The sequence below is a fragment of the Amblyraja radiata genome, chromosome 26, assembly GCF_010909765.2.
Source record: "Amblyraja radiata isolate CabotCenter1 chromosome 26, sAmbRad1.1.pri, whole genome shotgun sequence".
In the NCBI taxonomy this organism is placed as follows: Eukaryota; Metazoa; Chordata; class Chondrichthyes; order Rajiformes; family Rajidae; genus Amblyraja; species Amblyraja radiata.
The window spans coordinates 18,101,584-18,114,741 of NC_045981.1; positions in this window are offsets into that span (position 1 = coordinate 18,101,584).

The window sequence follows — 13,158 nt, forward strand, 5'->3', positions numbered from 1 at the left end:
CGAACATCTGAGACATAGATGATGGGCACGGAAGAAGAAGAAGGCGCTCAGGAGTTTGATAATATTTGAGGTTGTGTTTACTGATCCATCTCTGCATTCAGTGCTGAGTAGCACCAAGCAAGACCCCTCTGGTATTAATATTCCACAGCAGACAGATTATGATCAGCAGCCGAGATAAACGTTAACATCTGTAAAAGAACAAAAAAAAGTTGAATCCTTGAATCCGGCTTGTCCCATTCTCTGCACCTGCACACAAATAGTGCTTCCTAATCACCTCCAACCGTCATTCCAGCATTCCAACGGAAACCCAGGAGGCGAAATATCCCATTTGATTTGAGTTCTGTCCTGCAGAGAAAAAAAAACTTGTTCTTTTTCATCTTGAAAGTCCGTTTGTTTGACCAGGTGGGCAGCAGATGAGATATTTTATCTTCGTACTATTTAATGGAGAGGATGGCTGGCGGGTGAACAGTTTAATGCAAAGGGAAAAATCAGCCAAGAGCTTATTTTAGTTCACTTTAAACCAAGAAAGTGTTTTTCGTGATCTTTATGCAATCAGTGGTTTTCAACTTTCCCACCTGCCTGACAAATACCAATGTGCTTCCGACTTGTAAAACTATTGATCTATTCTGCTGTTTACGCACTCCAACGCCATCCTTTAATTGTTATACTCTGCTAATAGTTTAACAAGTAAAACATTGTAAATTGTCCCTAGTGTGTGGGATAGTGCTAGTGCACAAGGTGATCACTGGTCGGTGCAGACTCGATGGGCCGAAGGGCTTGTTTCTATGCTGTATCTCTAAAATTACAAGTATAATCAGATGCTGATTTCTAAGCCTCGATGTTTTTATATTGAAATAAACAAGAAAGTGCTGGAAATTCTTAAGTTTGTCAAGTGGAGCTCTTGTTTACCTGGAGAACACAAACAGAGCCGTGCCTGACATTAGATGGGCATCGAGTCATCTAGCCCCACCAACACTAGTCCCACCTGCCTGCATTTGGCCCATATCTCTCTATACCTATTCTGTCCATATATCTATGTCTGAAGAAGTGTCTAAACCCGAAACGTCGCTTATTTCCTTCGCTCTATAGATGCTGCCTCACCCGCTGAGTTTCTCCAGCATTTTTGTCTACCTGTCCATATATCTGTATAAATGCTTCTTATAAGTTGCAATGGTACCTGTCTCAACTATCTCCTCCGGCAGCTCGTTCCAGCCACCCACCACCTTTTGTATAAAAAAAGTTACCCCTCAGAATCCTAATAAATCTTTTCCCTCTCACCTTAAACGTATGCCCTCTGGTTCTCGATTCTTCAACTCTGGGCAAAAGTGTGTTTTGTCAATCCATTCCTATAAAATCACCTCCTCATCCCCCTGTGCACCAAGGAATAAAGTCCGAGCCTGCTCAACCTCTCTCTATATAGCTCAGGCCCTCGAGCCCTGGCAATATCCTCATAAATCTTCTCTGCACCTTTCCAGCTTGACACCATCTTTCCTCTTGGTGGCTCTATGAGAAATATTTGTTTGTTTTACAATGTAATTGTGTTGTGCCGTTGCTTTCCAGCTAAGAAAGTGAGCATGCGAGGATGTGCGAACCTGACCAACGTGCTGGACAACTGGAAATTTGCCATCATGACCCAGATTAAGGACCTGCTCCTATATGACCACCACACGATCCTCCCAGACTACGGCCGGTAGGTGTTCAGCAAAAGAAGAAGAAGAAGATTGCATTTTTGTAACCCTTTTCAACATTCCGGCCATATCGTATTTCCTCAAAATCTGGGGCATCGCAGTAGCACAGCGGTAGAGTTGTTGCCTTACAGCGCAAGACACCCGGGATCGAACCAGACTACAGGTGCTGTCTGTACGGAGTTTGTACGTTTTCCTGAGACCATGTGCTCCAGTTTCCTCCAACACTCCAAAGGCGTACAGGTTTGTAGGTTAATTGGCTTCGGTAAAAATTGTAAATTGTCCCTAGTGTGTAGGATAGTGCTAGCGTATGGGGATCGCTGGTTGGTGCGGACTCGGTGGGGCCGAAGGGCCTGTTTCTGCGCTGTATCTCTAAACTAAACTAAAATCAAACCAATAAAATCTAGTTACTGTCTCAATCCAAGGAGACACAGCAGCCAATGTTTGGAATGCAGACTTTTGAGTTGTTGGTACAGCTGAGATTATCCTCCGAGCTCAGGAAAATGGAAGCCCCTTGTGCCTGCTCTACCATTCAGTAAGATCAACACTCCCCCATGGACATTGATATAATGAACATTATTGAAATCTCCAGTTGAGGTTACCATTGGGCAGAAGCATGACTGGGGCAACCACACAAGGACTATAGCCTGCACAGTTTACCAGAAGCTAGCTACCATAACATGATGTGACATGATGAGATCCGTTTAGCTTGGTATTATGTTCAGCACAGGCACTGTGGACCAAAGGACCTGTTCCTGTGCTGTACTCTTCTATGTGAAGGAAGGAACTGCAGATGCTGTTTTATCCATAGATAGACACAAAATGCTGGTGAAACTCAGGCAGCATCTCTAGAGAAAAGGAATAGGTGACGTTTTTTTATGTTCTTCTGTGGGTGGTACAGTGACGCAGCAGTAGAGTTGCTGCCTCACAGAGTCAGAGACCAGGGTTCAATCCTGGCTACGGGTGACAATGGATGGAGAGAGAGTAACATTGATGAGTTGTGAAGGCTGGCTCCTGAGAACTTATGCCCCTGTCCCACTTAGGAAACCTGAACGGAAACCTCTGGAGACTTTGCGCCCCACCCAAGGTTTCCGTTCGGTTCCCGAAGATTCCCTGAGATTTTTGTCACTCCCTACCTGCTTCCACTACCTGCAACCTCCGGGAACTGCACGGAAACCTTGGGTGGGGCGCAAAGTCTCCAGAGGTTTCCGTTCAGGTTTCCTAAGTGGGACAGGGGCATTAAAGTATGTCCTTTTGAGTTTCACTGCATCATCTTATCTCCCTCACCAGAGATAACTGGGGGAATATAATTTCAATTAAGAGACAGAAGGATTTAAGGCAAGTGAAAAAAAAAATGGTCTAAGCTTGAAACTTGAAAGATTGGCTCAGGCAAAAAATCTTCATCACATTGAAAAATGGACTGGATGGACACGTGATGTAGTGGAACCAACGCAGCTATAGACCAAAATATAGGAGTAGTTAGGGTGGACGCACAGAGTCTTTTACCCAGAGTAGAGGAATCAAGAACCAGACGATCTGGAGATCTGGTTTGGAGAACAGCCCCGACCCAAAACATTACCCTTCCTTTTTCTCCAGAGATGCTGCCTGACCCGCAGAGTTACTCCAGCACTTTGTGTCTATCTTTGGCAAGGACCAGAAGATATAAGTTTAAGGTGAGAGGAGAAAGATTAAATAAGAACTTGATGGGGAACTTGGTCATATAGAGGGTATGTGGAATAAGGGGCCAGATTCTTGATTAGTACGGGTGTCAGGGGGAGAAGGCAGGAGAATGCGGTTAGGAGGGAGAGATAGATCAGCCATGATTGAATGGCGGAGTAGACTTGATGGGCCGAATTCTACTATTATCTATGACCTTATGAAGTAGCTGAGGTAGATACTATGATGACAAGTATTACATGAACAGGTACATGGATAGGTTTAGAGGTATACGAGCTAAACATGGGCAATGGGGCAAGCTTAGACGCGGCATCTGGGTCAGCATGGACGAGTTGGGCCGAAGGGCCGGTTTCTGTGCTGTGTGACACCAAGAGTTGAGAAGTGGGATTGATCAGGATTGTTTCTTTTCAGTCAGTATGGACCTTGATGGGTAAGTGCCAACCTAAATGCAAATGTATGGGGTTAATGGAGTCTGTCTGTCAGAGCTGAGCCAAGTGGTGGGTGGAAGAAAGCTTGGATTCCTGGAAAAAAACAACTTCTTATGTAATATTCATTGTCTGGCAGTGAGGGGATAGCCTGTGTAACGTGGTATCTAACTGTTATAGTTGGACACTGTTCAATATGACACAGCAATCTCCAACAAAATATCAATGTTCTATGTAGTGATCCAAATTAATTTTCTAACGTTTAGACTCACAGATTATTGACGGCATGTTTTGATTGTCTGGATTGCCTTGTTTAATCCAACCAGTGTAAAGCCAAGGTTTTGACTTTCCGGTTTGCTCCCACATTCCAAAGGTTAATTGGCTTCTGTAAATTGTCCCTAGAGGGTAGGATAGAACTCGTGTACGGGTGATACCTGGTCGGTGGGCCAAATGACCTGTTTCCACGCTGTATCTCGAAAAACTCAAACCTTCCTTTGTCCCCCTGCAGGATTCACACACTCTCCGGAGCACTTGATGATCTCTACAAAGAGTTCAGTGCCTTGAAAGAGAGAATGATTGAGTTGACCAACAAGTTTGAGGGAGTGCAATTATTCGTGGACGAGCTGAAGGCGGCTCGGCACTGGACACGGCCTGGAGAGAGGCGGGTCCAGTCCACCCACGGCAAGCTGGGAAACGAAGCTCCCCGCAGAACACGCTACGTGGTGCGTAAAGTGAAGAAGCAAGTCGTCCAACCTCGAACCTAGACTTGGCCGGGCAGAAACCACAGGCCGCTGCTTCTATTACAACAGTGTCTCATGGGGCTTCTGAACTTCCTTAGTGAGCTCTATAAATTGCCAGTGCGGTCAATGTATTTTAAAGGACCTAAAAACCTGGAGTAATTCAGCGGGCCAGCCAGCAACTCTGGAGAAAAGTCTCTACCCGAATCGTCATCTATTCCTTTTCTCCAGAGATGCTGTCTGACTCGCTGAGTTACTCCAGCTTTTTGTGTCTATCTTCGGTTGAAACCAGCATCTGCAGTTCCTTGCTACACATTTTAAAGTGTACATGATTAATGGAGGCTTTACTCCAAGTCAGGCAACTACTCATTTAATTAATACACTCAGACCTTCATTAGTAAGTTTTATTTAAGGGTTTGCTTATATTTCTTCCAAGGTACCCTAATATAAAAAGATTCACCTGTGTTTACTTATACAGAATATGCCTCTTACACTCTAAGAAATATTGTTTTTCTCTGCCAATGTTAATCCTACCATCATACTTTCATTGTTTTGTGTAGAGTCAATAAATCTGCTATCATTGCTGTTCAATAGACATCAGCTGTGGTTTGCCTGTATCCCCACCTGCTCCTCATTTCCCTGCCTTTGCACTGTGAATGGCCAATTTGAACAGAATAGGTGGATTTCTCTACTCTCCGGATAGCTCCAGCCGTAGATTTTCAAAAATCAAAGATCCACTTTTTAAAGAACGTTAATCACTTCCTTGGGCTTGGATATCAATAACCGCCATTAAAAGTGTTCTTCACTGAAATATTGAGACCTGATGTTCAAAATTCACCCACTGGATGGAAAATATACCTGGGGTAAATTAAATCCGGTGCCTCGCTTAAGTTACGTGTGGATAGACACAAAGTGCTGGAGTAACTCAGCGGATCAGGCAGTATCTCTGGAGTAAAAGCATGGGTGACATTTCGGGTCGGGACCCTTCTTCAGACTGAAAGTAGACGGGAGGGAACTGGAGGCACCAGTCTGAAGAAGGGTCTCGACCCGAAATGTCACCCATTCCTTCTCTCCAAAGATACTGCCTGTCTCGCTGAGTTACTCTAGACTATCTTTGGAGATAAGGAAAGGCCAGAACAAAGCAGGGTTGGCAACAGATGACCAAGGAAGGGTGGAGTTATTCTTGTATTACAAAGGCTATACAAGAATGGAGCTAGGCCTGGAATCCAGGTGAGTAGATGGCCCTGGTCTGCTGACGGCTGGGGGAGAGGCGAGGATCGGCGGACTTATTGGTCACGGCCCGCGGGCGGCTGAAGTCCAGGTGAGGGGCGGCAGTAGGCGTGGCCAAGGAAGCTGGGTGGGCATGAGAGGGGAGCAACTTGCGGGGCTGTACGCAGTGCGGGCCAAGGGGTGGCATAGGCCACCGTTGTTGGGTCAATCCGCTATAATGAAAATCCGTTATAAAGAGGTCCACTAAAGCAAGGGTTTGCTGTACGTTTGCATCAGCCTATCATATATACCTTCCTCTGGCAAGTGGTAAGGTGAATCAATTTGCACGATTCCACATGCAAAGCTTTGTTACTTTTTTTAACAGTAAAAACCAATACACAAAGGAAAAACCACTGCACGTATTAAATAACAAACCAAATATCCATCCACAGCTTGTCATGAAAACTAATATCGTAGCATTCCATCCTGCATGCTTGGTAATAACCGTGAATGTTTTCTTGTATCTAATTTACAATTAAAATATACCATTGTGTGTTTACATAATATTTTAATTTTTAAACATGTATATTAATCCTAAATGTATTTTAAAATATCTCTTCACGGTGGTATGTGGGCCCTAGTTTATACCAAAGATACTAGAGGAGCTAATCTTTGGTTTATACTGTGTGAGACACTGAGCAATCATCCATAATAGCATGCTGTTGTTTCAAAAAAATTCTGATGAAAGGTCTTCGTTCTGAGCCGCTTGTTCAGTTTCTTTTTCCACGGACACATCCTGGCCCGTTCAGTGATGCCAGCAGTTTTAGCTGTTATTTCAAACTCCCGGCCTTAAACATTATTTCAAAGCCATAAACTACAAGTGTGTTGCACAGCCAGGAAGAGCTGATCCTCTCGGCCCCACACCGCTTGTCATTCAATAAGCTAGAAAACAGATGAGACAATGATTTGTACGGCTACGACAGGTCAAATAATTTTAATGGGGACGAGGCTCTGTTCCAGGTTGATTCTGAGCCGTTCTATTGCAGATGTGACTGTTTCAGGCTCGGATATGGACCTCTGCAAATTCCTGTCTCATGGCCTCTGTTTCTTGATGTCACGAAACCTGGCCTCCTTCTCCCACATCCCCGCTCATTATCAGGCATATGTTTTGCATCAGGATCTTTGTCCCTACCACATGCTGGTCCCTTCAGCTGCTGAATCCTCCATTTGTATTTTTTGTCACCGCAATGTTCTGTTTACTTGTCTGGAAGATTCCAGTTACTGCACACCCTTGTAACCCTCCCTGCCGCACACAATCTTAACTCCTTGGCCTCTTTTCAGATTCAGATTCAGATTCAATCTTTATTGTCATTGTGCAGTGTACAGTACAGAGACAACGAAATGCAGTTAGCATCTCACCCAGAAGAGCGAACATAGAATAATGGAACAGTAAAATATATATATGTACATACAGTAGCAGTAGTGCATTTTTTCTGTGGGAAGGAGTGTCCGGGGGGGGGGGGGGGTGACTGGCAATCACCAAGGTGCAGAGTTAAGTTGTGTAACAGCCGCAGGGAAGAAGCTGTTCCTGAACCTGCTGGTCCGGCAACGGAGAGACCTGTAGCGCCTCCCGGATGGGAGGAGAGTAAACAGTCTGTGGCTGGGGTGAGAGCAGTCCTTGACGATGCTGTGCGCCCTTCGCAGACAACGTTTGCTCTGGACAGACTCAATGGAGGGGAGTGAGGAACCGGTGATGCGTTGGGCAGTTTTCACCACCCTCTGCAGTGCTTTCCGGTCGGAGACAGAGCAGTTGCCATACCATACTGTGATACAGTTGGTAAGGATGCTCTCGATGGTGGAAATTCACCAGAATCTGAGGATTTTCTGCTTGCATCATGTCATTGGATGGCACAATCCTACTCTCATCTCTCTCCCATTCTCTGGAGATACCTCCACAAATCGCTTTATGATCTACCTTTTAAAGGGGTTCCAAAATATGTGATTTTTACTCCTCCTGTCTTCTCATTCTTCCAGTCCTCCTGGATAATTAAACTGCACACACCTTTCCAAATGTTCCAAGTTGGTGTCTATTGCACAAGAAATATGCAAATGCAAATCACTGCAACAGAAAGTTATGACTAGCACCATTGCATTCAGTTGCCTTTCTGTGCCTTGTGGAAAAAAAGACCCAGGTTTGATCCTGACCTCGGGTGCTGTCAGAGTGGTGTTTGCACGTTCTCCCTTTTACATTTCAAGGGCAGAGGGTCACATTTTCTTGTGTTCCAGTGATAACAAACTCAATAAATGTGCACAATAAACTGAGCAACCTGACTTGTCTTTATTTTGTGATAAATGGAACAATATTTCAGCAGGTACAATTACTCAGACACCCAGGAGCATAGCAGTAACGTGCTGTGCACTGGATTAAGGCAGTCGTGTTTTGGGTGGGTTTCCCCCGGGTCCTCTGCTTTTCCTTCAACATTGCAAAGGTGGGCAAGTTTGCAGGTTAATTGGCTTCTGTAACTTGTCCGATTGTGTGGGGATGACATAGAACTAGTGTGAACGGGTGATCGATGGTCGGCACAGACTCGATTGGCCAAAGGGCCTATTTCCAGCTATATCGCCAACCTAAACAAATCACATTGTGGATCAGGGCTATACAGTTTCTTAAAATATATATTCTTGATAAATAAGCTTTATAGACTTTCAGTGAAATCTTAGTACGGTGAGGAATAGGAAATGGGATACCAATAGGACTGGAGTTAATTAGGAAATATCGACATAATCCTACTGTAATATTGATCCATCCATCACAATGCAAGCAGGGTTCCTGCAGCATGTATTAATCATGGCTTCACTTCTGCATTGCACTTGCTGTTTTTCTCAGAATTGATCACTTCCTTTATGTTTGCTGCTGAGCCCCTCAATTGCTCTATTCTGAAAATTTCGAGCTGAACCTTTTGTTGATGCATGTCCTCCACGGATGCTGCCTGACCTGCTAAGTTCCTCCAGCTCTTTGTCCTTCACTCAAGATTCCAGCATCTGCAGTTCCACATTTCATGTTGATTTCAGAGTCATAGAGTCACACAGCACGGAAATGGGCCTTTAGGCCCAGCTTGCCCAAAATGACCATGTTGCCCTTTCTACACTAGTCCTATCTGCCCACGTTTGGCCTATATCCCTCTAAAGCTTTCCTATCCACGTACCTGTCCCAATGTCTTTTAAATGTTGTTATGGTTCCTGCCTCAACTACCTCCTCCAAATACCCAAAAAGTTGCCCCCTCAGATTCCCATTAAATCTTTCCCCTCTTACCGAAAACTTCATCCTCCCACCCTCTACCCCCATTTCCAAAAGCAGATCCTCTCTTTGTTATGTAACATCTTGGTGGTTCTGCCACTGGTGAGCAATGCCTGTGTGATGTCCACATCTACATGAGCAGATCCCATCTTTGGAATGTGTAATAAAGGCGTCCAGGATCAATTCACATGATTCCATCTGGCAAGGAGGTTGCTTGTCCGCACTCTTCCACCAACTGAGTTCACTTCTTCAATAAGTAAATGGGCTCACAAAAATAGAGTAACGTTTTTGTGCAAACTTTGTAAAATGAGATGCTGCAGGTGGAACTGCTGCCTCACAGTGCCAGAGACCTGGTTCGATACTGACCTCAGGTGCTGTCTGTGTGGAGTTTGCACATTCTCCTTGTGATCGCGTGGGTTTCCTCCCATATTTCAAACACATGAATTTGTAGATTAATTGACCTCTGAAAATTGCTCCTAGTGTGTATGGAGTAGATGCGAAAGTAGGATAACAGAACTAGTGTGGATGGGTGATCGATGGACGGCATGGACTAGGTGGGCCGAAGGGTCTGTTTCCATGCTGAATCTCAAAAGAAAAAGTTCTGTCACAGCAATGTCCACAATATTCTCATCAAGGAAGCCTAGAATAGATACTGATATTATATATGCCCTTATCATAGAACTATATAATCATTTCATCTATACTCATTTCTTTTGCGAGGTTTATGATGAGTTATTTTTGTATTTTAAGGGCAGGAGGTCACATTTTCTTGTGTTCCAGTGATAACAAACTCAATAAATGTGCACAATAAACTGAGCATCCAAACTTGTCTTTATTTTGTGATAAACTGAACAATATTTTAGCAGGTACACAAAAATGCTGGAGAAACTCAGCGGGTGCAGCAGCATCTATGGAGCGAAGGAAATAGGCAACGTTTCGGCCCGAAACGTTGCCTATTTCCTTCGCTCCATATTTGCTGCTGCACCCGCTGAGTTACTCCAGCATTTTTGTGTACCTTCGATTTTCCAGCATCTGCAGTTCCTTCTTAAACAATATTTTAGCAGGTACAATTACCCTGATACCCACATCACACAGGCATTGCTCACCAGTGGCAGAACCACCAGTAGTGCAGCAAGACAGTGCAGAATTAAGACAGTCATTTTTTAATTACAGACTTTGTCTCACTCAGGTTAATAAATAAACGCATAAATGCTGAAAATCTGAAATAGGAGAGAAAAACAATGTTGGAACTGCAGTGGTCTAGATTTATTCTTGTCAAGCAATCTTTGGCAAAATTGTGTAATTTAAGACCCAAAATTCATTTTCAGATGGTTCTGCTGCACAGTTATTGCTATCTGTTACTTAATTTTAAATCTGCTGGCTCTGCTTTCAAATCCACGCTGCATTTTCCACTTGCAGAGAAGAGAAACAGGATCCTGCTGGAACCCCCCCTGCGGAAACCCATTCATTTCAATCGCCTTTGTTTGCCAACTCTTGATAGATGCACAGTGTCTCTTTCCCGGAGTGGGGGGGAATCAAGAACCAGAGGACATAGGCTTAAGGTGAGGGGGGGAAAAGATTTAATAGGAACCTGAGGGAAAACTTTTTCACACAATGGGTGGTGGGTGTATGGAACAAGCTGCCGGCAGAGGTAGTTGAAGCAGGTACTATTGCAATATTTAAGACAGGTACGTGGATAGGATGGGTTTAGAGGGATATAGGCCAAACGCTGGCAGGTGGGACTAGTTATGTTAGCCGGTGTGGCCTATTCCCACGCTGTAAAACTTTATGACTCGTAGAAAATGTTAAGGTCATTCTGTTCATTCAGATACGTCTTTCTTACCTTGAGTTTCATAATCCTAGTCATTGGTATAGATGAGAACCAGTAAGAAATAGTCAATAGAGTAGAGTGTTTCATTGTCAGTAACTTGACTCCTGATGATGCTGCACTTAACAAGCGTATCTGAAACACTTTTTTCGACTGGAATAAAGATTCAGGACATGATACACATTTGTCTAATTTGTCTGCAGCAGTAGACTTATTAAAGAATAGAACCCAAAATGGAATGGATTATATTTGGAATAATAGGAGAAGATACCAATTTAAATAAAGACCAAAATGTTTTTTTTAATTATGGGTTAATAATTGGAAAGAAATTGATACTTAAATTTTGGAAAAATACAACCATACCAACTGTTAAAATGTGGATTAGGAATATGATGGACATAGCACGCCTTGAAGAAATGAGACTCCGACTAATAGATAAATATGACCAATTCTTAAGGAGTTGGTCTCCTTTCATCGACTTTTTGGAATCATGTGATGCAGCGGTACCATAAGGATTGCTGATTTCAGTTCATGACGTGGATAGATCTACATCTCCGAATATAGATTTGAAAAATTCTCTTTTAAGGGGCCTTTTCTTCTATTTCTACTTTCCACCTTTTCTTTTTTATTTTATTTTTTTATTTTTATTTTTTTATATCCACACTTCACATTTTTCTACTCTCTACCATCTATTTTTCCACTCTTTCCCCTTTCTATTGTTTTCTTTTTCTTGTCTTGCCTACTCATAACATAAAACTAGAGGTTGTACATAGAATGGATTACGGTATGACATAGTTGGCACCTAAAATTAGGTGCCACTGTATTGTTTTGTATTGTATTAACTTCTAATAAAATAAACAAAAAAAACAAAACAAAAAAAAAGCACTTATTAGCTCTTGCCCCACCCCTCTTCCCTCACCTCTCTATAGCTACCTACTTCCCTTCAAAGACTCAAGGCCCTAAAATAACTCAGTGGGTCTGGCAACATCTCTGGAGAACACGGATATGTGACGTTTCGGGTTGAGAGATGTTCTCCAGAGATGCTGCCTGACCTGCTGAGTTATTCCAGCACTTAGTGTCCTTTTTGTATTAACCAGCACCTGTGGGTCCATGTTTCTTGTGCGTGTGAGTGTGTGAGATTTCAGGATTGCAGACTGGCTTCTGATTCAGTTATTTATTCCATTAGAAAAACACCAAGTGCTGAAGTAACTCAGTGGGTCAGGCAGCATCTCAGGGAAATTCCTTCAGCACTTTGTATCTATTTTTTGATTTACAATTCCTCGTGTCTTTTATTTATACTTTGGTTCTGCATGAAAATCCTGCTTGTTTACATTTGTAATATGTTATATATCTAGCCCAATGGTGTGAAAAGCCTGATCATGTTCAGAATATTGTCAGCAGCATGGTGTAGTTATGTGGTACCCATAATGGAACAAAGGTCCCAAGATTCAGAAGTTCATGTTATAGGAGAACAAGGCCATTCGGTCCATCAAGTCTACTTCATCATCGTTGAAAACATTAGCGACGCAGTGGTGCTGGTTTCCAATGGGAATGGTGGCAGACGCACCACTACATCTCTGTCCTCCAGTTCCTGCGGACCTCCGACACTGGAAGTATAGGATTTTGATGTGTGTGCTTTATCACCATTCCTTACAACGCTATGTACGACAGTGATCGCAACTTCTACTGAAGTGTGGACGGCCGTTGGCTCGCTAGAAGCTCATCTGCCCTTTGAGAGGCCTTGTTTTTGGTCTTGCTGGGGGTCCACAGCCCCCTCCTCACCTGGCAAACCAGGTGGGGGAGACGGTTTAGTCGCCGACTATCCGACCATGGAGCAGGTAACACGGGATTACATGGTACCCGTGGTGGGGGGAACTCCTCCTGACATGATTCGGGGTTCGCATAACTATCAAGTCTACTCCACCATTCAACCATGGCTGAACTATCATTCCCTCTCAACCACATTCGCCTGCCTTCTCCCCATAACTCCTGACACCCGCACTAATCAAGCATCCATCAATATCTGCCTTAAAAATATCCATTGACTAGGCCTTCACAGCCTTCTGCGGCAATGAATTACAGGATTCACTGTGCCTGAAGAAATTCTTCTTCATCTCCTTAAAGGTGCGCCCTTTTATACTGGGGCTATGCCCTCTGGCCCTACACTCTCCCACTTGTGGAAACATCCTCTCCACACCCACTCTATCCAGACTTTTCAATATTCCCTGAGAAGAAGGATGATTCTTTACAATCTGTTGTCTCTCTACGCTGTATATAATAGGCACGCGTCGGCAATCAG